Source organism: Hylaeus anthracinus, unplaced genomic scaffold (assembly GCF_026225885.1).
Source record: "Hylaeus anthracinus isolate JK02 unplaced genomic scaffold, UHH_iyHylAnth1.0_haploid 11989, whole genome shotgun sequence".
NCBI classification, from domain to species: Eukaryota; Metazoa; Arthropoda; class Insecta; order Hymenoptera; family Colletidae; genus Hylaeus; species Hylaeus anthracinus.
The window spans coordinates 13,555,622-13,582,114 of record NW_026534337.1 but is presented as its reverse complement, the minus strand read 5'-3'; the positions used below and the strand labels follow the sequence as shown (position 1 = coordinate 13,582,114).

General features: G+C 45.5%; 1 long non-coding RNA gene across 1 annotated transcript in view; it reads left to right on the top strand.

Moving 5' to 3' along the window:
- The window catches only part of LOC128887588 (uncharacterized), a 159,427-nt gene extending 143,182 nt beyond the window's left edge, over positions 1–16,245 (top strand). The window contains exon 4 of the long non-coding RNA XR_008460063.1: positions 16,189–16,245. This is a non-coding gene — a long non-coding RNA (uncharacterized LOC128887588). The remainder of the gene's footprint in view (positions 1–16,188) is intronic.
- The last annotated feature ends 10,248 nt before the right edge of the window (positions 16,246–26,493 follow it).

The following is a 26,493-nucleotide window of genomic DNA, read 5'->3' as shown; positions in this document are numbered from 1 at the left end:
TTTCCTATAGTAGTTCATTAGTAATTTACCACTCACTAGGTGCGTTAGATATTTACGCTTCGCGACACAATGAATAGGTTATTATTCGTTATCACTTTGTTCGTAGAAAATTTGATGTTTCAAAAAACAGTGTACATTATTTCATCGCATTTCTCAACATGTTGTTTTATGGAGTTAATCGATTTGTGCAATGAATGGCTCATACAACAATAATCATAAATAATGCTTCGCATATGTATAGCCGGCGTCCATACCCCAGTCCACTTTCTTCGATTCATCCTGACCCAGTGCAACTCCCCTAATGAACGTATGATTCTCCCGAGCACCCAAAAAGTCTCAAGATCCACAGAGGTGGAGATTCCTCGGCGTGCCGCAGGGAACAAAACTCCACGTATCGCGTAAACGTGCGGCTCGTTAGAATCCGCAGCGATGCGGTATTCAGGAACCCAATAAACCATACGACTAAACCCTAAATCCCTCCCGACTAACACCGTTCCGGGTACATCGACTCCGGCAATCCCTGTCACAACAAGGTGCCCGAGTCACCGACATACCTTGCGCGAGTACGTCGCCGTAGATGGGTGCATGCCCGTGTGCACGCTCACGGGGAATTCCAGCGGATGCCTTAGGGCGCAGGACGACTGGTGCAACGAGGGCGAGCAAGGGGTGCGGAGAGGATGAGACCGAGCGAGGAAGAGAGTAACAGAGGGCGAGACCAAGCGTGTTGCATCAGGAGGAGGGTCGGTCGCGCGAGAGTGCAGGTACGAGAAGGGTGGTCTGGCTGCATGAGAGAAGGGGGGTGGTGAACAACAATACCGGTAAATGAACCGGCGGTAACTCTCGAGCAACCCCTGCCACGTCTTCAGCGACGTCTGCTACTCGAGATAGTGTCCTCCTATGTATGCCGAAGGTACCTCGGCTGTTTTCCTCTCCTCCTCCTCGACGGCGTGTGTTCCAGGGGCGTAGAGCGGTTGCGGTTTCAGGGACGTGCATACCCGAACCGTGGGGTTGCAGGGGGATGCAAAGGGGGGCCTCGTAGCGTGTAAACGTGAGCGCCTGGTTGCAGCACACGCGTCGCCTATCGGTGGATCCATAATTACACGGTACAGCGATCGATGAGCGGGTTATTAGGCGCTGGAACCCGCAGCGTGTTCGCCAGCACACCGGATCGAGAGGGGTAGGGGGGTCTTTGGAGTTATTCGAAGGGATTCCGACGCTAAGCGCGCACAGGTGCGCTCGTGCGAGCATCCCGCTGTGATTGATGATCGGTTGGCGTTCATTCGTGATGCGCGCCGGTTACAAATTACTCGTCCCGGGTCTTTATATTTCACTGTTTCTCTCTCTCTCTCTCTCTCTCACCATTGACCTGTGGCTCTCATCGATTGATTCGTGGGAAAAGTTGCCGAGAGAGAAATTCAAGATTGAATCGGTAATCGTTATTACGGAAAGAATACTTTGCACTCGAGGACTTTTTTTTCTGGTATCAAGCAGCAACTCGAGATACTTTCTTAGCCACGATACTGCCATATGAAAATGTAAATAGTTTAAAGTAAACATGGATTAAATTGAACAAATTCTAAGCGGAATTCTGCCAGCCGCGCGTCAACGTCGCCACGTTCCAAGAGTAATTTTAGAGTTTGCGCGCGATCAGCGGTAAATGGAGAACGGTTCAATCGTTAGAATAACTCGGTTCTATCGTCGCGCGTAATATTATGCGGTGCGATGACGGTGTTTTCGCGTTTAATTCACAGCATACACGCATGGAAGTGTAACGAGCGTCTACGTTGTTACCGGAACGACCCTACTTCAACCTGGCCGTTTCACCTCGTTCTTTTTTTCTCGCCCTTTCTCGTTCATTCTTTACTCCCTCCATTCCGCGTTGCGGGAAAAATTATCGGATTTTCTGGGACGCGGAAGATAGGTGGCACCGTCCGCCGCCAGTGTAGATTGTTATGATAGCAGTAAAAGTGTTGTTTCGTTGTTTCGCGCGCTCGCGAAAACAGCGCGTATAAATATAGAAGCAATCGAAAGCGAAGTTCTTAAGCTCGATGAAAAATGAAAATAACGAAATGGCCGCGGGTATACCTCCTGTTTCATAGTCGAGATCTTTGTAAGTGTTACTGTTGAGCAAAACGAATGTTTTTTTTTTTTTTAATTCTATTATGGAAACGGTGTACAACTTTCTCAAGTTTTAAAGGAATTGATCTCTAGTGGAATCGTTCTGGAAAATGCTTCGTAGCTGTAATTCGAACGTTTAAGTACTTGTGAAACCAAGAATACCACTTGACGGAAGTTTTCAATCCAGCTTTGTCCGTCTTTATTTTATAGCATCATTTAAAGTGTAAAGCAAGTGTCACGGGCTACTTAACCAAATCAATACTCCCTCTCGATAGAAGTATACGTAACTTTGTTACGGTCGGTTTATTAAACCGAGTTATATACTTTGTTGTTTATAACTCGATTTACACACCGCATTTAATGTATCTTTCTGAGTGAAATTTATACACGTCACACAAATAGCACGTTCTTGCTCCTCTTCACACACATTCGCGGATATTCTGTATATTCAGGCGTCGTGGCTTGTCTCATTCGTCTCTCGAATCTATTTCCAGTAAAATTAATATTCATGCGGGAAATAGCGTAAGAATTACATTCATATTTTATGTTTGAATGTTTAATTTGGGAAAATGTAAAATATGAACAAATCGAGGAAAGTAGCTTGGAAAAAGTCGGTAATCCGTGACGTAACTTTCATGTTTTATTTATATGCGTGTCTTTATCGAACGGCTATACTATCATTTCTTTTTAATATTTTACAGTTATTGTCTAATTAATTTGTAGAAAATTACAATAACGACTCGCATTTTCGTTAAATAATTATTGGCTATCCATCGGGAGTTTCCTTTATTTTTAGGCAAGCATTTTTTTCTTCGGCAAATGTTTATTTCAAAGCGTAACCGAGTCGCAGGGAAATTAAGCACAGAGCTCGTGAATTTCGTTGTGAAAATTCCGCGCGACTCGAAGCTCGTTAATTTATTGCCAAGTGCTCGATTAAAATTACGCGGCAATCGTATCAGAAAGCATTCCGCGCTGGTTTCGGTAAACTGCGTGACAATCGTTTAGCGGAATTCGATCTTTAATTTGATTTCACGAGCGTTTCCAATTTCCATATTACATCTCGTTTCAGCGCCGGGTGTAATTAATACAAGTAACGCGCGGCAAAGCGTTTCGACATTACATCCGCACCGAACGTTTCTTCCCGCGCAGTTTCGCCCCCGGGTGTATTTAAACGATGGAATAATGGACCCTCGTCGGCTTAGCAGGAGCGCCGAGTTATCGAAAATTTAATAGGATGTAAATAATTCGCGCGCATTTTCGTAATTGAATTTATGGAATTCGCCCGACTGGCTTCCGTTACGATGCATGTAAATTCCTCGCGATCCGCAACGCTATCGACCGCAGTTTTATTTAAAACCAACCTCTTGTTTATATTTTTGCGGGGGAAAGGACGCGAATAGTACGCACATGTGGACCATTATTTTGTTTTATGGATGACTCTAACAGTTATTTTTATTGTAGTCTTGTTTACATTGAGACGTATGTGACATAGACTTTCGCAAGCGGAAATTTTGTGAATAATGGCACGTGGCGGGAAGTAATTCTTACTTAAAGAAAAGGACTTTTTAGTTCGCTCGAACAACGTATCTCGATTTTATATCGGAACGGGTATAGATCTTCCTCACCTACTTCGTAATGCACTTTGTTCGACATACCGATCTGTCGGAAGTACGCGCGCGCAAATTTGCATATCGAGGCCGCGAAGAAAGTTCATAGATAATAACAATTCCACTTTGTAACGTCCACGCGGGCTCACGGCCATAAATAGAGGCATAGAGCGGGTCTCTGGGTCTATAGTAAGATCGTGCAGTATTTATACCGTTTGTCGACGTAAACGTATAAATGTTGCAAGAGCACCGTTTCCTGGTAGATACGATCGACCTGCAGGTGGTGCAGCGAGGGAAGTATCTTATAGATACCAAACAGAATAGGAACTCGCGAGCGATATTTTATATAACTGTCAATTCCCCTTCTTTGTAGCCTGTGGAATTAGACGTGTCGATGGCATCTCTGCAGTCAGCGGTTTCTAGGTGTCCTAGTAAACGCTGCATCGAATTTCTCCTGTTATCTCAGTGATGAATACTCAATGTTCACACGTTCAAGATTATGGAGTGTGTAGGCATTTCATTCTACACCTACGTATGAAAATCTCAAATTGTTCGTGTTTACATTTTGAAAGAATATTGATCTTATAACTAATTGAAGTAACTAGTTGGCCTGAGTGCAATAAAAATAGAATACTCGTATAGTTGGACTCTGTTAGAGGATTCTTCAGGTCATGAAAGCTTTAGAATGACATGTCATTAAACACCTCCTTATCAAGCCCATAATCAACACCGTAACAAGAACAAACTTATGCTCTTTCATATAGTTAACACTGAAACACAAAGTACAGTAAATTACTACTTCCAAGTTGTTTTATAACAATGCCTAAGCATGCCTGAACTTTCGCTCTATAATTATTCAGTTGTGACATTCTTGAACCCGTATCATCTATACTACCGTTCCCAAGTTCGGAGTACGTTTAAAGTAAACGAGTCTTCTTCTAACAGCATTTCATGCCTATCGAACTGCTGCCTCTAGAACCTGATTTTCGTCGACTAACATTCAAGAAATTCACTCTCGTCAGAGAACGGATTTATTCTCGGTTTAACTCGGGGAATTGTTAAACTGCGACTCACGTCGTCGTTTACGCGACGGTCTCGCGAACGCTAATTTTGCCCTCGCAAGAAAAAACGTGGGAAAAAAATAATCCCGCAAGATGAACGACGGTCCACGGCACGTACACGGTTCCGATATCTTCTCTATCGAGGTGTCCGTGCCCGGAATGAAGCGGAACGTAAATGGACTGGCCCGACGCGGCGCCGCGTTCCCTTTTTGGCGAGATTTTTCCCGATCAAAAGATCGGCGTCGACCTGCCCCTCTTTCCGCACGGCAACCCGGTGCCGACCGAATTTTATTGGCGGCCGTACGTACCTATAAAAGAGAAATACAGAACGACGGACAGAGATGCGGTAACGTTCGCAGAGCTTTGCCAACGCAAGCAGAAATAAAATATTTGAAACACGCGCCGCTTGCGGATTTCCTCCTACTCTTTTCCCGCCCACCGCACTTTTTTTTTCCATTCCCCGTCGCCTTTGGAACTTCAGCTCCCAGTCTGTTACTCTCTGTTATTAACCAACCTCTGTCGCATGAATTTCATTTCACCTCTCAAAGCAGACATTTTTCGTCGTTTACGCATCTAGGAATTATTCAACACCTTAGGAGAGGTCTAGTATTACCAATTCACGAAGTTTAGTGCAGCGACTTCTCCATGTGAGGCACCGATGCCACCGATTCGCTGTAAAAAGGTCATAAATTACCTAAATTAAACGAACTTCTCGTTCGGTTCTAACATTTTTATCAGACGTTCCGACCATTAAAAGCGAGCAGGCTTGATACGGTGAAAGTTCAGGAACACCATTGCCAGTTTTTTTTTTTTTTTCTCCTTCGCCCTCGTTTCGCCGCGATTCCCGCGGCCGCTAATCCGCCGATACGAGATTGGTCGGCGGGTTAAAGCGGCCAGGCGAAACACAGAAAGACGAGAGAAATGGAAAGGCTCGTTTCGCGGAGAAGGGTCGAGGTTGGAAGCGTTTTCGGTCCACTTGGTGTACCAGCCGCGTTGTCGATTCGCGCGTCAGAAAAGGGGCTGGTAGGGCTGCTAGCGATGGGCTCCCTCATCGACAGGAGACGCATTACATTTGGCAGCGATTTCACTCAGCGAGATTAAGCTTATTTTCGCTGGGCCGATTTTTCTGGCACCGCGCAATGCCGCGTTTCTTCGCCTCTCGTCCACTGACCGGTTCCTATCTGTCTGGGTTAGGTCTGGATGCTCCTCTGCCTGCCTCCGCGAGCTCTCTCTTCATCTAGTCGCGCTTCTTCGACTTCTTTCGATTTTTCTTGCACGGGCCAGCCACTTCCTCCAACGCTAATCATAGATATCTGTCGGAACCGATCTTCGTCGATGGGAAATATTGCCCAGGCGAAGATAGGATCCGCGAGCTGAACGAAAATATAATCCGGATAGAGGAACGCTATGATCTCGATCGTCGAAGGGGTTGCGGGGGGTGGGGGAGGGATCCAATGGCGATGCACGGCCGGAAGCAGACGCTTAAGAGCTCGGGGCAACACGATTTCTTTTAAATCGGACTCTCCTCGTAACGGAACATTGCCGGAAGCGTTCTTAGAGCCAGCGCGATCGCACGCAAACGGACGGAGCCACGAAGCAGCGGGCACTCGATTGTACGAGTGCCCCCGAAGAGTGTGTTTCGCGGAACGATACTCTTATCGCACGCGATGGAACTCGTACGGATGAATGGATTTTTATAGTTTTGTTGGTACCAGGCTTCTCGCTTTATGGAGCTACTTTTACTCGAACTTTGTTTTCGATGGTTCGGGGTTTAATTAATCGAACGAACGTATTCGAAAGCAATTGTTTCCTACTTGTGTTCGGACAGTAATGTACTAAATACGAATCGTACCTTGGAACAATTTCTAACGTCGTGTCCCAAATCCTAAGATTAGCAATTCGTCAAACACAACCCATTCCTTTTCGTGGCGAATCCCATGCCCCCACCATGAATAGAGTTCATTGTTCTTCCCAAATATTAATAACAAGTCGCCAGAACGACGCGACAATCACTCCGGTGTCTTCGTTTCCTTGTCCACGGAGTCTTTAATTTGGAAAACCGCAGAATGAAAAGAACAACCCCTCCCGCGATCCCGAAATCGTTGTGTCGCGTTCGCGACGAAGACGGGATCGTTACCGTGATAGGCCCAGCGCAAAAGAGCGCAGATTCGGATTATTGTCCAAAGCGGTTCTCCCTTTGGAGTGGATGCCATTCAGCTGGATAAAACCGGACCGGAAACGACAGCAGCGAGGGTGGGTCGCGATGGTCGAATAATGGACCAGCCATCTTCTTTGAAGTCCCCTTCAGAGTTTTGGCGTTAATTGATGCGAGCCTCGGAGTTCGAAAGATCGTCCAGCACTTCCAGCCAGCTTCCTTGCTCTCTCGTAGAGATCCTTCACCCTTCGTTCCCCGGCGAGGAGGAAGATTACGTCGCAGGTTACGGATCCATCCCTACTCTTCGAGTTATCTTCATCGAACTGTCCCCGCTCCAAGTTCCGTGAACTTTCTCCGCCAGCAAGAACAATATCTTTCAATCCCTTTTTGATATCGAAGCAGGCTGGAAATGGAAGTAAAAAGTCGTCGATGTTTGCTCAGATTTGCTCCTTTCGGAATTTTAATCGCAGAGATTTTTAACCGCGTTTAAATTAAACAAATTGGCCAGATTTCTATTTTCATAACTAACGTAGTTTTTCTCTCATCGAGAGACCTCAAAGGTAGCGAAGAATATTTAACATTTGTTTCCGTTAAATCTTTCGTAAAATAGAGCTAATATTTTTGTTGCAAACAACATCGTTTCGTTCTAGATCCAGAGTTTCGGCGTTAATTGATGAAAGCCCCGAGTTTTAAAAGATCGTCCAGCATTTCCAGCCAGCCTTCTCGGAGACTCCCCTTGCCTCTTTGAGTTATCTTCATCCAACTGTCCGCGTTCCAAGTTCTGCGAATTTTCTCCGTAAGTAGGAGATCGGTCCCGGGCGGGTGTTCTCTTCGTTTTTTGAGATCGTTGGAATATCTGGGCGGGGGAAACGGACGCTTTCTACATAATTTGAATCGTCAAGGTGAAATTGCTCGTAGTCCTTGGGTCGCGTTCAACTATTCCTTTCCGTAGGAATTTTCCAGCTTCGGAGCCGAAAAAAAGTGTGCGGCACGGTGATTAATTATCAGCCTTTACGAAACTTTTTAGCCGAAACTAATTCACTTTGGTCCGCGGGGAACTTTCCATCGAGTGGAGGGATTCAATTGGCTTAATTAAACGCTGTCCGAATCGCCTCTTATACACCTACTACACAAACAGTGTGGTTTCATTTCTTTGTGAACATAGTAATTTATTTTATATTTAATCATCAATTAAAACTAAGCGAGTCGTATTTCCAGTGAATTGTTACAGAACCGAGGATTTCTGAATATCTGAATCGGTCGAGGTTTGACAAGGATGCGAAACGTTCACAATTACTCGCGTTTTGCATAACGCAGCGACGGAATTACTGCGAAACAGCGTTATTATACGGATCGTAACATCATTACTGCGACGAGCTCGAATTCACCGGTCGCTGAATGAAAATTTCCCAGGTTCGGTTTCGATTCGTAGGTGATAATAAACATTTACGATTTAACGTTGCCCGTTCTATCCTTTTCTTCGTATACGGGTTCGATAAAAACAGCGCGAATCCTGTAACGTTTCGGTGGATTGTTCGGACGCGTAATGAAATGCAAGACGCGTACCAGCGCATCGAACGTTTATCGCCGTATTTACATATTACTGGGGGATATCATTTGTCGACGAGGTTTCATTTCGTGCACAATAAGTAACGAGGACAGTAGAACATGTCCATGAAACGAAACGTCGCTTCAAATGGGAAGGAACGTATATATTTGAACAATCATTAATACAGTTTCATTAAAAACGAGTTTCTTCTATCGGATCACTGCAGACATTTCGATTGTTAATAGCACAGAAATGTGGTAGTTGAAGTATCTGTATTTTAGAATTTTTAGGCGACACTCGAATCGATATCATCGCGTTTCATTTTGAAAATGTTCTGTTTTCTAAACGCTGGTACGTGCTCGAGGGAGATTCGGCGCGAAATGAAAACTCGTTCGAATTTCATCGATTTCACGTGCAAAGCGTTCGATACAGCTTATGAGTAGCTTCGCGTGTTACCCGAGAAGGCGTTCTACGCGCGCGGATCAGGCACTCACGCTTCGATACTTCGGAATAACTGAAGCCACGTAACAGGATCTCGAAACCGTTCTTTGAAGTGCGGCGTGGAAGAACGACGACGGCGGTTCTCCTTCGCGCGATAATGATAACCTTGAGTGGATCGAGATTCCAGGCAACGTCTCAACTTCGGCAAGGCGAGCCTCGGCTTCGATGGATCGGCTTTCTGGAATTCCGTGTAAGTCGGGCGACACCGTAATCGATATATTATAACACCTTGTTTACGAGCTCCGGTCGTATCCATCTGCAGCGTAAATGAAACTTTAGGGCTGCTGCGTATTAAAGTAAACGATGATATGCTATAAGTTTGCTTAGCTTCGAAAAACGTTTTTAAAAATTTGAAATATTTTATTCATACTCTTCTCAAGTACCAATTAATTACAATAACTTTATTCCCAGATAATTTGAATGGTAGTACAGCACTCTTGTATCAAACGGCGTGGAAATATCCGGAGCGCATATTGGGTGTAGAGCGTGTCTGACGAATGACCATCCTTTTTCACTTCCGGCCGTTTCCTTAGACACTTTCATATCTCCATCGTCTTTCTGTCAAGTAGCACGTCCAATTATGAAGATATGTTGCTATATTTTCTTAAAATATCTGCTGACGTTGGTTTCCGATGATTGTTTCAAGAAAAAGCACTTATTATTGCTAAAAACTTTAAGTCAATAAGTAGCGAGAATTTATTTGGAAATATAATTTCGCGAACAAAAGTGGCCACGATTTTCATCGTGCACAAATTTCCCATGCGCCAGATGGCTAATGTCCCTAAATTCTCCGAAAAGGACGCACCAATTTCCCGACGCTTTCACATAAAAAATCAAGGATCACTCGAGCCGAATGTCGAGACGGTTCGCTAGGAAGTAGTTAACCCAAATATATCGTCGCAGTGGAACGGTATTAAAACGAAGGAGACTGTATAAATTAGAAGGCGAGGGCGAAGGGCATTCTGGCCGTTGTCGTTTCTCCCCGCGCATATTTAATGTCCTGTCCCTGGTCGCTAAGGTATTCCTAAATTCCGTCGCCGGGCGCCACTTATCTCTGATTTTGTAGTCTCCATTGTGCGAGAGGGACGCCTGTCGTCGTGCATATTCGTTCGCCGTGCACGTAGGCAAAATTTAGTTTTGGACACGTCTCGTGTAACGAGTGGTGTTACGAGGGACAACTGCGTCCAACTATCTTTCTCGGCTCTCTCGTCCTGGAAGTCCTTCGAGACTTCCGTGTGCCTCGAATGCACGAAGAAACGTTCAAATGGAATTCTTCTCCCGCGAATGTAACTGGCGATTGACGTAGCGGGTTTCCAATAATGTATTCGTTTGGTGTTTCATTCTATGCGAAATCCGAAGAAAGTTTTGCTGCGGAACTTGACGAATATTTGGGAGAGAAGGAACCTGCATTTAAACGGATATATTTTCTTTTTGAGGCACAACGATCGAAACCAAGCAAGTCACTTGAAATAGTTTCACATTGCAAAGTCGTCGTATATATTCTATAACATTGAATGATGGCTAAGAAGTGCATCGTCGTTATCGAATGTGGACAACATCGTAGCACACATTTCTTGGCTTTAATATTTAGTAAATGTGTACATCCCGCAGTAGAAGCTCACATCCACCGACCATGCTCTTTCGTAGTATCGCGTTGGTACTGGCACGAATAATGTTGAACGATTTAGTAAGCGAAGAAGAGAAATGGCAGCGTCTTCGAGTACAATGGGGCTGAATTAGAATCCGCTGGAAGATTCCGGCGGAAATGGTGGCCGAAAAGGGGAGGCTCGAAGGCTGTCGCGCGGGCACGAGACGAAAAGGAAGTGGGACGTTATCACACGCTCGACGGGATCGAAAACCTTCATCCGTCGTGTGTTTCGGAGCGAAAATATTCCCGGGAAGCAGCGACGGCCGCGACTCACGGGTCTGCGGGGAAAAAAATTTCGAAAGCCCTCGAGCGGGGCTCGCCTTCTTTGCTTTCAGCCGGGCCCTGAGGAGTCTGCTTCATCGTCCCGGGTTAGCGGCTGGATCCCCCTCGTGCTCTTAAGCCGGGCAAATCCTGCTCCGCCGCGGCCAATAGCAGTGCAAACAGTTGCGTTTCCAGTTCTCAGATTTTTTCCTTACGCAGCCTTCGCGATACCGGTGGCTCCGTTGGCGCACACTATTCGATAAGTCAGCCCCGTGTTAACGAGGCCCTCCGCTCCTTTTTCTGCGTGGCCCTCTGGCACGGGTGGCAATCCAGTTTCGATTACATTTCGCCGGGGCTCGTTTTCGTCGGGCACTTAGCGCTCGCACATCCGCGAGCACCGCCGCTATTTGCGCGCTCGTTAACACATTTTCGACTGTATCCTCTTCCCCCGCGGCGCCCCCGTTTCAACCGACTCTCCACCAAGAAATCGACGTTAATTAAGGCGTCCCAATTCTCCGGGTGCTAACGACGTTCGCCGATAAACTCGGCCGACCAAGAAAGTCTGGATCTACTTGGAACTAGGTTCCGTGAATGGAATATACATTAGCCGCCATTATGTGCCCCTCCTCCCAACTGATTTTCTTCTTGTCTCGTTCAGACTTTGCTTGAAAACTATTATTAAAATAGTATAAGTGAAACATTTAGTAAATCCTATTACCCATTCACTGCCAACTACGAAATATATCGTAGTTTGCGCTACAAGTTTAGATTGATTACGATTGGTCAGCGAATATTTTTATTGCCTTTTGAATTATGAATTATTAGAAATGCAATCTCTGATCGAAATATATCAGAAGTTTGCAATCTCCCTTTGTTTTATTTTATAGGTGTGTAATTTCACGTCTCGTTCTGAAGTTACCAAAGAACCAGCGAATCGAAAAAGGAATGGAAAAAGTTTGTTTAATACTGTGCCATTAGTCTCTACATACTTGTATTATTAACAACCGCATCCCTGTAGTATTCCTAGCTAACGTTGCGCATAAGCATCTTTCAGTTCGCGTTCCACTGTTTTCGCTCTTTACTTATTCAAGAGTATATACACGCGTTGCGAGTTGTCTATTGGGAATAGCGCGAACATGTTTATCCAAGTTGCGTTCTTCACTTGCCGTGGACAAGTCTAACCGTTCGTTACTTACGTGACATGTTTGCATTCCGTTTCAGAATTATTGCTCGATGCAGAGTTCCTCTTTCAATAGTGTCCATTAAACAACGGAAAATCTGTTCGGAATATTTCCCAACAAAATTCTTGTTTACGAAAACTAAATGGGTAATAGAATAGCAAAATATATTGCCGAAAAGGTGACGTTTGACAAAATAAATCGCTGCTTATTAAAAGAGAGAAATAACGTTTATTGCAATTTACGCTCGTGCACAAAAAGATTCATTTAATATTAAAATTCGCGTTCTCCGATGATTTGACAATTTTTTCATGAGGTAAAAGTAAATACATCATCATCGTCCATTGAAAACATCATATTTATTTCCAGCGGTACGGAAATATAACAAAGCGGCTTAACGCATTTGCTTTTCATACGTCAATAAACGGATCGTGCCCGAAGGTTTTTCGCACAGTGGCGCGACACGCGTGGCGTTAGTTTCCGCGGACGTATAAATTATTCAGGAGAGGAGAAATCGCTCGAAAATTCTGTAAACGATTTCCATTCAAATTCGCTTTTTCCCTCCCAATTCCATTTCGAACTTCATCTAACGAAAGACTTTAGTTTCAACAATTTTAAATCGAATTCGTCGCGTTACGGGAGCTCGAGCCTACGCATCAACAGGAATAATAACTTATTAATTTGGAAACTTGTCAAAATCAGGAAATAAAGCTCTTTCACATCTCGGTCCCAGTTTATGTATAGCAAGAGCAAAAATCAAAGAAACTATAATCAATATAAAATACTCATTAAAGAAATAATCTTCATCTGCTGTTCTAATATGTACATTACAATTTTCAATTGAAAGGAGAACCAGACCTATGGTCCACCCTGGTAGCTCCTCGGCGACGAGCGAAATGGACCAAAGAAAATCGTTTTCAACCCCTACCAAGCCCCCTGCAGCCGTGAAACTCATTTGTCGTCGGTGGTCTGAGTGGGCACGACGTACCTCCTCGAGTCGATCCGCCGCGACGTCGCAATCGTCGTGCTTGTCAATTTTTTCGTTCCGCAATTAAACGCGCCCCGTCCCATCGCCGGTGTTCGATCCCGCGTCGCGCGACGACTAAAACCCATCTCTGTCGGGTCCGTCGGGGCTGTCGATTTATATTCGAGGGTCGTCGTAATCGCGCAAAGTACGGAACACGAATCAATTCCCTTGCCTGGAGGGTCGCAAGGTGGAGCCGGTCGAATGGCGGCGGGGGTGGATAGCGGACGAGGCTGGCCGATTCGTACGAGAAACTTTCCAGGAGTTCGGTTAAAGTAGCCGATCCTTTCTCTCTCGCTCCATCGTGGCTCGCCCTTTCGAAACTGATCGCAAAAATCGGCTTTCGAACCGAGGAAAGAGTCGGATCCTGGTTGCTTTCGAAACTTTCCTTGATAATTGATTGTTTTGCCAGCAGAGTGGCTCTTTTAGCTGGCCTCTGCTCGGCTCGTCGTCTTCTCATTGCAGACACTACCTTCGCGCACTGTCTGCGCGTTCCTGTCTCCTCGATCATGTACCTTCCCCCCTTTCCGCGATGGAATCGTGACATTGGCACGCAACATCGAAGGCTTTCTTGATATATCGCCTTAGGTGAGAATTGATGGGAACTGTGGTGGAATTAATCTTGGAGGTTCTCTTTTCCATCAGGAAATTGTCTTTCTCGAATCTTTGACTTTCCTTGCGTTAGTATAAAATATAAATTACGAAATATGTTTTGAAATATCAATGTTGTAAATATATAATGTGTTAACACTATGGCGTCCGGTGGTACCACTGTGGGGCCATGCGAATACTATTAGTCAGTCCTAACGGCGCAAAACCGAAAAATCCCGATTTGATGTGCGGACGTCACAGTGTTAATATAAATGCACACTAGGCGAAAACATGAATCGGCCAGTTTGATAAGCAATCACATTTACTGTTATACATGTAGAGGTACATTTTAATTTAACTTCTTGCATTGAATCTCGTGAAAATTGAAGTAATTCCAGAGTTCGTTAACACGATCGCGATACGTCATCGTATTCTTGTTCCTGAAAGGTTAGAGTCGTTCGCGATGCCGTAGTCGTACGCTGCAATCTGCGATAGGAAGTTTCTCCCATGGGACTTCGGCGCGAAACTTGTTGTATACGACGCACGCACGGATATGTGTACGTGATTGTAGCGGATACCGTACTTTCTGCTTTTTTCGCGCGATCATCTAGGTAAAGTATGGAACGACACGCTCCTACTCTCGTGGAAAATGTTTAGGGTAAACCGACGCGATAAGCCAATTTGAATTAGGTTATCGTGTTTATTCGGGGCGCTTCGGTACAGAGAAAATGGTCGAACAGGCGAGGATAAAGGTTTCAAGCGTTGGAAAAATCCATTAACGCGTTGCCTTATCTACCACCAGTGTTAAAAGCTCTATCGAGATTTACTATAAATTCGATAGCCGTTTAGCCGTCGGCGCTCGATCCTTTCCGCTTTCTTCTCTCCGCGAGAAGCTTTCGACGATATACGTCGAATGCGTTTAAACATTTTTTTGTCGAACAGTTTTACCGAAATACGCTCAATTTCGAAAGTGAAATTATTTATCCGATCAAATTTAACGACGCCGGTAACACAATATTTGTAAATGTAAACGTATTGTACGTTACAGAGAATTGTCGGCGCGCCAAATGTTCCACAAAAATTCCAGGGAATTTTTGACACGAACGCCGGCACTCGTGTTTGAACGGTTTTTATCGTTACATCGATATTTTCTCTCGTAGTTCTTCGATGTAAACGGTGAAATACCGACTGACCGTAGATTTTCTACCGTTACGCGTAAACTGTGTGTTTATTTATCGGCCAATCTCCGCGACGAGCAATTACAAAATCATAAAATTCTTTCACCGAACTTGACAATGTAAATAACGAGCGTGTGGAGCTGGAATGGCTCCGCGGCACGAACAATTCACGTGGAAATGTACACACATTACGAACTCTGCGCGAACCGGTAGGTTCGAAGTTGCGCGCGCTGAATGTTCGAAGTTGTAACTTCTCCATGTCGAGTGTGAGTTCGATATGCCATCGAATGCATTAGAATTGGTAACTGGTTCCATTCTACGCGTATATCAATAAAGAGCACCTGTTAGTTCCCTCAAATTCGCGTTTGAAATTCCAATATTATTCTCTTGGTACACCGCTATCTTTGTGTCGCGGGAAATAGATATTACTCCTACTCTCCTCTATATCTTTCGTTGATTCTGATACTTCAACATATGTAAGGCAGTTCTACCTACATTTGGCGTGAGTCATTAACTTCTTCGCAGGCCGACGCATCCTCATCGAATTCACAAAAGCGATCATACCGACTAGGAAAAATATACACAACGAGAGACTAAAGCGAACATTTCTTACTCTTAGAGTTTGTTACAACGCTACCGCGGATCTAGCGCGCAGGAAAAATAAACGGTAGCATTAGAACGCGTAAAACTGTCGATGGTGGCGGTCGGGGCGAACGAAAAGGGGCAAATGTCGATAATACCGTTATCAGGGCGCAGCCGTGTGCGTCAGTTCGGTAATGATACGAGCCGAAGTCAATCATCGCTGGTGGCGCGTTTGCAACACCGCCGATAACGATTTCGACAATTTTCAGGGGTTATCTCTGTTGTCGTCCCGCAGCACACCGACCGACCACAAATTTTCTGTAAGAGTTAGGAAACGATACACGCTGGATATTGCATGGTTGTCGAGGGCTTTTACTGTGCGCCGTTCGCGGACAATAATACCGAAATATCGTTTACCGGTGGATATTGAATACGAGAATGTTATTTAGCGACGGGGGAACGGGGACATGTATTTTTCACGAATAAACGATCACGGCGGACCGTTCATTTCGCAGTGACTGGATGGAACGTAATGCTTTCGGCTCTACGATTTTGGAGAAAATATCCTGGAGTTTTCAGGGCTATTAAGGACACTATTATACATTTCTAGTATTTAAACAAGTATTTAACATTCCAAAAACGACATTACTTTCCAGTCTACCTAATATAAACTCTAATTTTCAAATGCGACCCAACATGTACCATGTTAAATAATCGTTTTCTTCTTTGTTTCAGGTAAGCTACAATATCAATCTTACTGGGATCGAGTTGTTGTCCTTCTTAACACGTAAGTCTGGAAACATGGTGTCTTTGTATTCATCTGCGTCTATGCCACGCGCTAATAATACACTGAAAACTATAATTCCCAAAAAGAGTACCGCGGCACGAATTTATTTTCATGCACATCGTTGGTATGCGGTTCGTCTTCTGGTCGCGAAACGATTCTATTCATTATTCCCATTCACTGTTTCCGCATAAGTGGCCGGGGTGTAAAACGACGAAGTGGCATCCAACTTGGACGGCCAAAATGGCCGTTACAAATGTGGCCGCGTACGACAGACTTCCGCGAAGCTTTCGTTTTTTTTCTGTAGCGTTCGCGCCGCGTGGAAGGATTAATCGATCCCGAAATAAATCTGGATTGCGCGTTAATAAAGATGCGTTGGGTCAAGAGGTCTCTTTCGCTGAGGATGTCAAAGCGTAGCGGAACTCGAGTTATACATAGCATGGCGCGACTCATTGGCGTTTCAGGTGTCGGCGAGGAACATGCATTCCTCGTTCGAACAACAGCGTACTTTATAAATCTCTAGTTCAGATTCAAGGGAAGCAGTACTTTTCAAAGGGAACGATGTGTTACATACGGAACTATTTTCAAAATCGCACCCCTCGAGTTCGACATCGAGTTACGAGCAACTCAAATATTTCCAACTTTCAGATCCAACTTTTCCAGAAATCGCGATAATTTCCATTGGGACTCGAAGGAAGTCCGCGAGAAGAAGCATGAAACCTGTCGAGAAAGTCGACGACTTTATAAAATTCATTCGCGCTTCGTTCGCGTATTCGAGAATTCGCCCCGGCGCTGACCTTCCCTAAAACGCGAAATATTCCGACGGTAACCCGACGACTGGTCCGGAAGCGCACGGGTAAGCTGCCCTCGCCATGGAAAGTTGGCGGGAATGTCAAATTTCCGAGCGTTCGCTTCAAATCAGTGTCCAAATAAACTACCCCACGGTCGACGTGGCTTCTTCTCGCGGGACCCACCTCTCACGCTTTCGCATCTGCTTCTGTCTTACGTTCCTTTCCCGCTGGTATCTCCCTAGTCGCCTCGTTTTCCACTCTCCAACCCTCGCCTAGCCTCTCCCGTGCTTTCGCGAGCTTCCCTTAGGATTCAGACGCGCCTGCTTCCACGTCGACGACCATCCACCGTCAACGTCTAAGACGTCTCACTTTGCTCGAGAGATGCAGGCTACGCCGGATGTTTGAAAACGTTTTCTCGCCTTCGCGTTCCTTCTCTCCCACACCTGTCTGCCTCTCGTGACAGATGGAAATCTCGCGACCGACTTGCTGCCAGAAATGTTGACGAAATGCTCTCGTGTTCTCCCGCTGTCGTTGAGTCACGGGCTCCCGTAGCAGACGTTTACTCTCCTCTCGGTATTCGCTAACGCGTGCTGGCCCGACGCGAGTCGACTGAAACGGAAATCTAGCTCTTGTTTAAATCAATTGTTTAGATTTAGATAAAACACTGGGAAATTACTTGGATTAAAAAGTAGCGGGGGTTACATTTACGAATAGCCTAGACCTAACTAACCGTCTCCTCCACTTGGAAAACCACCCTGTTCCTCAAACGCAGAACGACAACATCACAGATACGTCTCCAAAATATTGTTTCTCGCTCACGGCAGGTTAATACACCTATACCGTTCCATCCACGATCGAGCAACCTCCCGAAACAACAAACATTCTGCCGAATAACAGAAGTCCCGATCGCGAAGCCAAGTCCCGCGCTGCGGAAAGCGAGCTGCCAAACAGACAGTGGTAATCTTTCGAGCGGGTCAGGGCGAATCCAATCGAATCGCAATCAAACAGACGCAGCTCGAATTAATTCCGCAACCACCATTCAATTCGGTATCCCCATGAAAGATGGAGCGAGACGGAATGCGCGCGGCGCGTAGTCTGCTTCTAAATCAAGACGGATCAGCCCGGAATCCTCGTACGTCAGAGCCCGTGAGCCGACGCGTCGCGTGCACGTGCGTGCAAGTGCGGTCGCGTGTACGCGCGCAAATCTATAACCGGTTACAGGCAAATGAGACGAGGGGAGACGATGCTCTACGAAAGCACCTACAGGATCCTCCCTGTACGCGCGGCACGCCGTGAAAGCCCGTGGATATATCTCGTCGCGTCGGGTCGCATCAACTGCACGTACGCTGAATGCACAATCGCGCGACGTTTCTGCGCATCGACCGCACGCGGATTCACGCAACGTTGATCAAAAGTAAATTTCAGATTTTTCAAAAAGTGGAGTTAATCGATTTGTTTCAGTGAATGGCTCAAATCGGATTCCAGATAGAATTTAGTTTTCTATAATATAGGAGTTGCTGCACATTCCAGTATGACATCATGCCACGGAAGGTATGAGTAACAATTAAAGCAGATTAGCCAGTATTAGGAATTCATATAATTGAAGCAGTTGCGAGTAGAAGATCACTGAATCCTGTTTTAGCAATCCTCAGAGCCAATTCTTTTTCATCGCATCCCTCACTCAGCAGTGGTTGGCTAATGAATCATTGACGCTGAATCATGAGTATGACTGACTATGAATACGTTCCAGGTTAGAGGTCAACGCTTCGAGAAGAGTAAGAGTAAAGTTCAAGGCAAGAGTGAGGGTGGTCCTGTACGGTAAATGCTATCTGTATAGCCTGCTAGGACGTTGACCTCGGTTCAATTCTTCATTTCTCCTAGCAATAGGAGCCATCTTTCAAGATTTAGTAATGTAGCATGTGTGGTTTCATCGAAAAACGTGCAAATCTCGCTAAAATTTGTCATCAGCCGTCGGTATTTTATTTGGTTACTAGTAAATCTTCAGAAATTTGTGCAGACACGTAGTAGTTTTTTGGACTTTACTCCTCGTCCTTCCTATTTCTCAGCAATAAAATGCTAGAAAAAAAATGGCCATGACTACCCGTCAGTCTACCAACAAAGCTTCCAATCGCGCAACGTGCGATCCAAACTTTTGAGCGATGATGTACGATATGTCCCTGCACGCTTGCGTTGCCGCATACATACATCCATACATATAAGTTGAACGCCAGAGCCATACGGTTCTGCAGTGCGGTGGCGGCGTGCGGTGTAGGCCGTTGGAACGCCAATGCTCGCATTATTTACGGTAAATTTGTCGGACGCGCGCGCGTGGCAAAACGCAAAATGCAGAACACAAAATGCAAAACGAGCCGGGAGACGGCGGGTCGTGGCCGACTACGGGACAACGAAGGGAATAAGGGAACGGGACGGCTGAAAGAGAGGCAGGCCTGCGGTATGCGGCCTGGTTCAACCGATTGGAAACCGGCACAGGCCTCTGTAATCTCTCGAATTGTTCCCTCTGTTATTTTCTGCTTTCGTACAGCCGACCAAGGGACATTCGTTCCCCCTCCTGGACACGTATTTCCTCCTCGTTTTCTCGCATAATGTCTTTCTTTTTTTATTTTTTTTTTCGTCGTTGTCCTGCAAAGTGCCACGAGTCTCGCGTGTTTACGCTTCATTCGAAAGAACGGGACTCTGGCTAGCGTACCCTATCCGCAGAATCGTGTGTCGAAGAACATTTGTTTCAGGAGGCCGATTCTGGTCGCAGAATGTCACGCCTGCGACGCGATACTGATTGCACGTAGACGAAGCAAATTAGCGTCGACTTAATGAGCCCTCACTCCGGGGCCGCAATGCCGTTGAAATTAAAGCGAATTTGATTCTTCGTGAAACCGGATGACGCCGCGCGTCACCCTACCTCGTTGTCTTCCATTTCCGAATTTTCCCTGGCGTGCTCGTTCGGGCTAATTATTGCGGTGGCCAGGATCTGGCTATTTCGCGCCGCAGACCGTCACGGTGCGCAGCGCTGCGCAACATTGCGCAACGTTAACGAGACCCAACGGTACGTCGAAAATCATTGTGCCTCTTTTGGGTCGCGTGCTACCTGCTAATATCAGATGAAAGTGGTTTTCGAAAGGCACATCTACATTTAAAATTATTTCATTCAAATGGTTCGGTATGTTTCGATTAAAATGTGTTTTGCGTAGTTTATTCAAGAAAAGAGACAACAAAATTAATAGATCCTTATAAGGCTCTTTGAGATCTGTTTCCCCCTGTTTAGTAATCAGTTCGTTTTGTGTCGAAAATCATTGCCTTTTCCGTCGTGTCGGTGCACAGCTTGTTTGATTCGCGGCGCGATTTCAGGAATCGTCACGCACGCGTTAAAAGAGATAGCGAGCACGACACGCGAGCCCCTAACGTCGTCGAATGGACGGAGGGTATCAAGCTCTGATACGAGGGTGTCATTGTTTTTACTGGTTGATAAGGACCGCGTTTAATGGCCTGTGGAGTTTTCGAGCGCACCCTGATTTGTCCGACCGTTTTACATTGACATCGCGGCTAATCCACTAGCTACCCCCGTCGGGCGTAATCATGCTTTATCGCGAGTTATAAATTTCCTTTATTCAATTTACGAATGCCACGTGGAAGATACCTAAGGGCGATGGATAATCGATGATTCGTTCCAGTGATACGTTTCTCGTTTGTGGGATATTAATAATGAAAGCTGAGATTGCTTTGAGCGCTCTTATATATTGATTCTATCGAACCTCACAGTCATGACAACATTTTTGGTCTCAAGTATTTTTAAAGGGACAGAAGGGAATGTTCGGGACAGCGGGTGTGAAATTTCGAACCAAACTATGACGAGCAATGCTCGAACAAGAATATTTGGATATATTATTTATCGAAATAGAGTTGAAAACGTTTCGAAGAATCTTGAAATACAATTCCACCGAGTGTTAATAACTAAAGAGCACCGCGAGTCCTGTAATCCACAAACAAGAGATTACTATGTCGCGCTAATCGTCACATGCTATCGGCAATTTCCTGCGAACACCACACGTAATATGCAGATAATTACTGTTTCGGTCTCGGTAGAGTGTAATATCTCAAATTACTTCTCGCAGCCTTCTCTTTTATGCGTTTCTGCGCGTTGTAAAGTCAGACGTAATTACACAGTAGCCGTTGGACGACGATAAATAGTGATCGATGTACGAAACATGCGAGCGAACACATTCTAAGTCGTGTTTCTCCGTTGATCAGCGCCGCGATCAACGAGAATAATCGTTCTCGGTTATTAATACGTTGCTAAGTGGCTTTTTGCTAATTACCCTGTTGCCGATTATCTTTATTGCGTATCGACTTCGCTCGTGATACGTCTTTATTCGTCGCGGGTTTCGATTACGCGTTCCATATTTCGTGCAACGCTGCAACGGGGGCAATTTGATAAGATGAAATATTCGTGATTACCCTGATCCTCTTTTGGGAAATAGAGTAATGTATCTCCGCGGATTTCGTGCGCATCGTTTTTCCGATACTGATCAAGTTTTGTATTGGGGAAATATCGGAACAAATACTGGAATTTTTCTCGGATTGTTAATCGATCTTTCGATTAACGAAACAACGTTAAATAATTTCTGTTAATTGGCTTTCGTATAAAAATGTCTCACTGCAAATGAAAAATTAATTAAATTTGCTACCTTTTGTTACTTGGGACAAAAACAGAATGGTAGCTGACGTATGTGCTGCAAATAAAAACACAATGTTGATTAAACTCTGCAAACAACGTCAGCTATTCCTATTTTTCGAAGTTTTTGCGTTGCTGTTTCTTTTTTGATGTTTTCACTATTGCCGACGGAACACGTTCCAACGAGACTTTTTACCAGCAATCAAATATTATGGCAACTATTTCTGTATTTTAAAACATTGTATACATCAATTTCAGTAACATTGTTCCGTTGCTTTTTATTTGAATTTTCAAAACCTGTGAGAAATAACATCAGAATTCATAGAACACGGATCATAAAATATACAGATTGCTCTTCACAAAAATAGTTAACAGTAAACACGATAAGAATGACTGATTTTCCAAAAGAACATAAAACCGTCGAACTCCTCGTAAAAATGGCAACTGTCTCTCATTCTAAGTTATTCAATTATTTACCTCTCCTTAAACTTCACTTCTCTACCGAAAGTACCGTTCCAGTAATTATCCACTCGCATCCTCGATATTACGAGAAACATTTGCAAAACTTGCCAGAACCAGGAATCATCGTAAACATCTCCGTCCAAGCTGTTCGGACGTTCGAATCGTCTTGGATGAAGCGCGATGCCCCGACAGCCTGGACACAGTTAACCTGAAAATTAGCGAGATGGTCACGTCCCGGTCGTAAAGCCAGTCGTTTACACCGATCCCGAACAGACAGTGAAATGAAACGTTAAAACGATTAATCGGCAGTGGAACGCGGAACGATGGTAAGAACGGCGGATAGGTCTCTCACGGCACCAGCGAGCGATGCCCCAGCACGGTGTAGGTCAGACATGAATTCTTGATATCCAGAGCTTCGACTTAACCGCAGACAGCGGGTCTCCGGTGCGCACTGCAGCGCTACCAACCGCGACCACCTCCCTGACAATCCAGCGGTATGTTAACGTCACGTCCACGGTCTGTTACCAGTTCTCCACTCGTGGGATTGCAATACACGAGAGCCGTGCTGCATCGCGGAGAGGTAAAACGCGTCTAATTCAACACGCAGCGCCTCAGCCTCGTTGTGCTCGTCGCGTGTGAATCTTTGATAACCGGTATCAGACCGCCGGACAACTTCGCGGACGGAAGCGACTGCTGCCCTTTCGGGCAACGTGGTTGCGAGACTCGATTCTCCAGTATTCCGCGGAAATTTGTTGTCGGAGAGCCAGTCAACAGCGCGGCTGAAATTAGAAATGTTGGAAGGGAATATATTTGACACCACGTCTGGAAGTTTTTCGTGGTGTTAGGTTTGTTGGGTTTCTCAGAGTTCATCGAGTTCATTGGTCAGCTGATTGTCTCGAGTTGAACGCCAATATTTGAAATTTCTACTCTACGAAGAAATCGTCATCTTGTTATCTCGGTAACGATATTTAAATCGTCGAATTACACGTTCCTCGGTGGTTTCCCATTCCCACTTATCCTCGCTGGGCAAGTTCCACGGACGAAGCGATTACTCAATTCCGTTCGAACCAGCGGTAATTCGTCTACGTTCCGCGAAGGCAGTCGGTTCGCTGGCTGAGCTATGCGATCCCTGTTAAACCGAAGGGCACCACTTGCTCGTCCAAGGTACGCGCGATCCCGCGTATACATCAGAGACGCAATTGATATATTATCTCGTTAGGAACGGGGTTCGGGGCTGGGCGAAATGCGCGCAATTGCTCGTGGCAGCGCGTTTACATCGGCGCTCGCCGGTCGCGCATTTGACCCGTTTGGTGAAATTTAGAGGATCGGTGACCCGATCGGCGACGATCCTGTTGTGCGCGGGAGCTACCTAGAACTGGAATTATCCTCGAGATCGGAAGATCAGTTCCCAATAATCCACGGCACGCGCATTTACATCGGGAACGAGGCAATAAATACAGCGTTTACACGGAGACCCAACCCAGGGTCCACCTGCACTACAGATGAGCAGGGCAGATTCGGCAGGGGTGGATGGGGATGGGGGAGGGGGCATAAGGGAAACGGGTCGGGATAAATTCCTGGCCACGGTCCAGCGTTTCGAGTTCCCGAAGCCGTTTCCCCTCCAATACAAATGGACGCCGCCCGCAGGAGCACGGCCACCGAAACCCACGGAAAACTGCGAAACTACGAAACTACCCTACTAAATGAACCAACCGCCGTGGAAAGGATTCGACTGTCCGTGGGTGGGGGACGAGGGCGAAAGAAGGGAGGCGCGATGAAAGGAGCCAACCGTACGATCCTATCATCGCGCATTGGCTCTGATCGATGACTTGCAATTTGCTAGAGTGGAGGGCCAAGGTGAGAGGACTTCCTCGAGACGTTCCATTGTACTTTCGTCGAGCGAGGAATGGAGGAGGTATCCTTTACTTTGTGACTTTGCTGGGCTGAATTCTAGCGATCGGTAGGAGCCAAGCGGGAAGACGTTCGAGGGAAACTTATTTACTCTTAGATTAAGGTAATAGTAATCTCAGGCTATGGCCACTTTACCGATCGCTTCGACTCGAAGATTGATTTCGATGTAATGGGATTTGTTGCTCGCCCTTGTATAGCTCCACTCGCTATGCAAGACGTTACGCTTCTTTCATTGGACGAATAATATCGTTAGTTTGAAACGTGCCTTTCCAAATAAAGTTAACCTATTCGCGACGTAATTGATCAGGTACCCAAGAAAAAGGTATTCGTCAAAAATTCGATAGGATAGCTCGCCGATTGTTAATTCTTGGGATAAGGACGATGTCTCGTGAGAAATTGTATCTTTGAATACTATGGAAATTACATCTTAAATCCTCAAGGACCCATAAGAATACGACTTACAATTAGTCAGCCAGAGAACATGGCTTGTCTACTAGCTTTAAATAAAAGGGAGATTAAACATATTTCCCAAGATACTAGCGGTGCCAGCGGTCAAAGACAAAGATGGTATTGAGGACAAAGCAATGCACATGGTCGACTCAGACGTAGAAAATTCGCGAGAATGAAGCATCTCCTAGGGCCTCAATTCCTTGTCGAATTAGTCGAGTGTAGTGATGCGCACGAGACGAGACGAAACGATATTTCTACGATGTCGATGTTGATCTGAAAAAATCTCAAAAAATGAATATCGATCTCGAATTTTCGACAATTTAGAATATATGATTTCGACGAGAAAATAAAATAAAAAAATATATAAATTTTGTATAGATAAATTAAAGTTTCAAGAAAACAATTTACCTACATGCGAAAATATAAATTTCTTGCTACTGCGAATGTTCCCCGTTAATACCGTGGATGTCGACCTGGACATCCAGTACGTCTTCGGCCGTTTTTCCCAAGAAACGCACGAGCGTCCGCTCGATCCAATGAAACTTTTATGTTCACCGAGAGTTTCTTACGGAGACGATACGGTGTGGCCTTATGGGAAAATCGATCGACCCGCCAATCGGATAAGAACGCTTGAATTACGTCCACCTCCTGGACGTCGCGCGGCTTTATTGAAATCTTTTTTAAGGGCTGCCGTGATTGGAGAGATACGGCTGGCTAATGGTATTGCACGGTAACCCGTATTTATGATTTCTTTTTTATTTTTTCACGGTGGCTTTTATGACGGTAGCTCGTGATACGGGTTTTATGCGCTACAGAAGTCGAAGATTGAAATGCCGTGCTCGCGATGTTCATTTTTTAGGCAGCGCGAGGCTAATCGGTGAAAAACACCGATTTCTGGGCGGCCAATGTGTTAATAAATTCTACATGCATATCGCGTGAAATACCAATAATATTCACGTAATGAATATCCGTATACAATTTTGGGTACTTCGGAAGCCAAAAGTGAAAAGATTGAGACAAAATGATGAGTCCATGGAAATCCCTTTCGCCACGAAAGAAATGGCCGCGGAAGTGTATCGGCGAGGGGGCGTCGATAAAAGAGCTTCTGGAACGAGTCGAGATCAATTTGCGATTTCGAGCTCTCGTTCTCGCGCCGAAACTCGGCCGAAGTCCCACCAATCTAGACCGTAAATAACGACCGGAAGTTCCCAACAGCGGAAGATCCCTTGGCAGGTCTACACTTTGTCAGAGACGGATGATGCGGAGCTTTACGGTGCGATCGAATCGGTTGGTGATTTACGACGGAACCGTGGATAGCGATCGTTCTTGTTTCGAGACGATTTCGATATACGCGAATTACGAAATCGAGCAAGAAACAGCTCGGAGCTCCGCGAGCTGGATGCTGCCACGTGAGACAATAGCCTCGTACCTAATCGTCGCGATCGAAGGTGAAAGCGTGTATGCGTAAACCGAGACGCGCGGTAACGTGACTCCTTCGAATTGTTTAACGAGCACAGCTAATGATAATACGCGATCGTATCGCGTTCTATAAAGATGAATTTATCCGATGGAACAACACGAGATGAGAGGCATGAATTTCAGAGGTGTTGAAACACCGATGTAACAGGCCAGATTGAAAAGTTCCCAGAATTATACGAGCCCGTTGGAACCCTGACGGAATAATAAATTCTCATTAAATTTTATGCAGCTAAGACCTCGGTAATCTCACGTAGCCGTTTCTGGTACTCCGATCTTAAACGCGTTGCTGGTGGTATTTCAGGCGCTTCTCGCGGCTCTTTCGTTCCTTTTTATCCGTTCGCCGACGCTTTCAAATCCTCGAGCCTTTTATTTCGACTTTTTCCCCGGGTTAATTTTAACGCGAGCTGCACGGCAGGATCGTCAACGGGGCGTGCGGCTATAGTCGGCTGCGATTCTCATCTAAATTCACCGAGGTT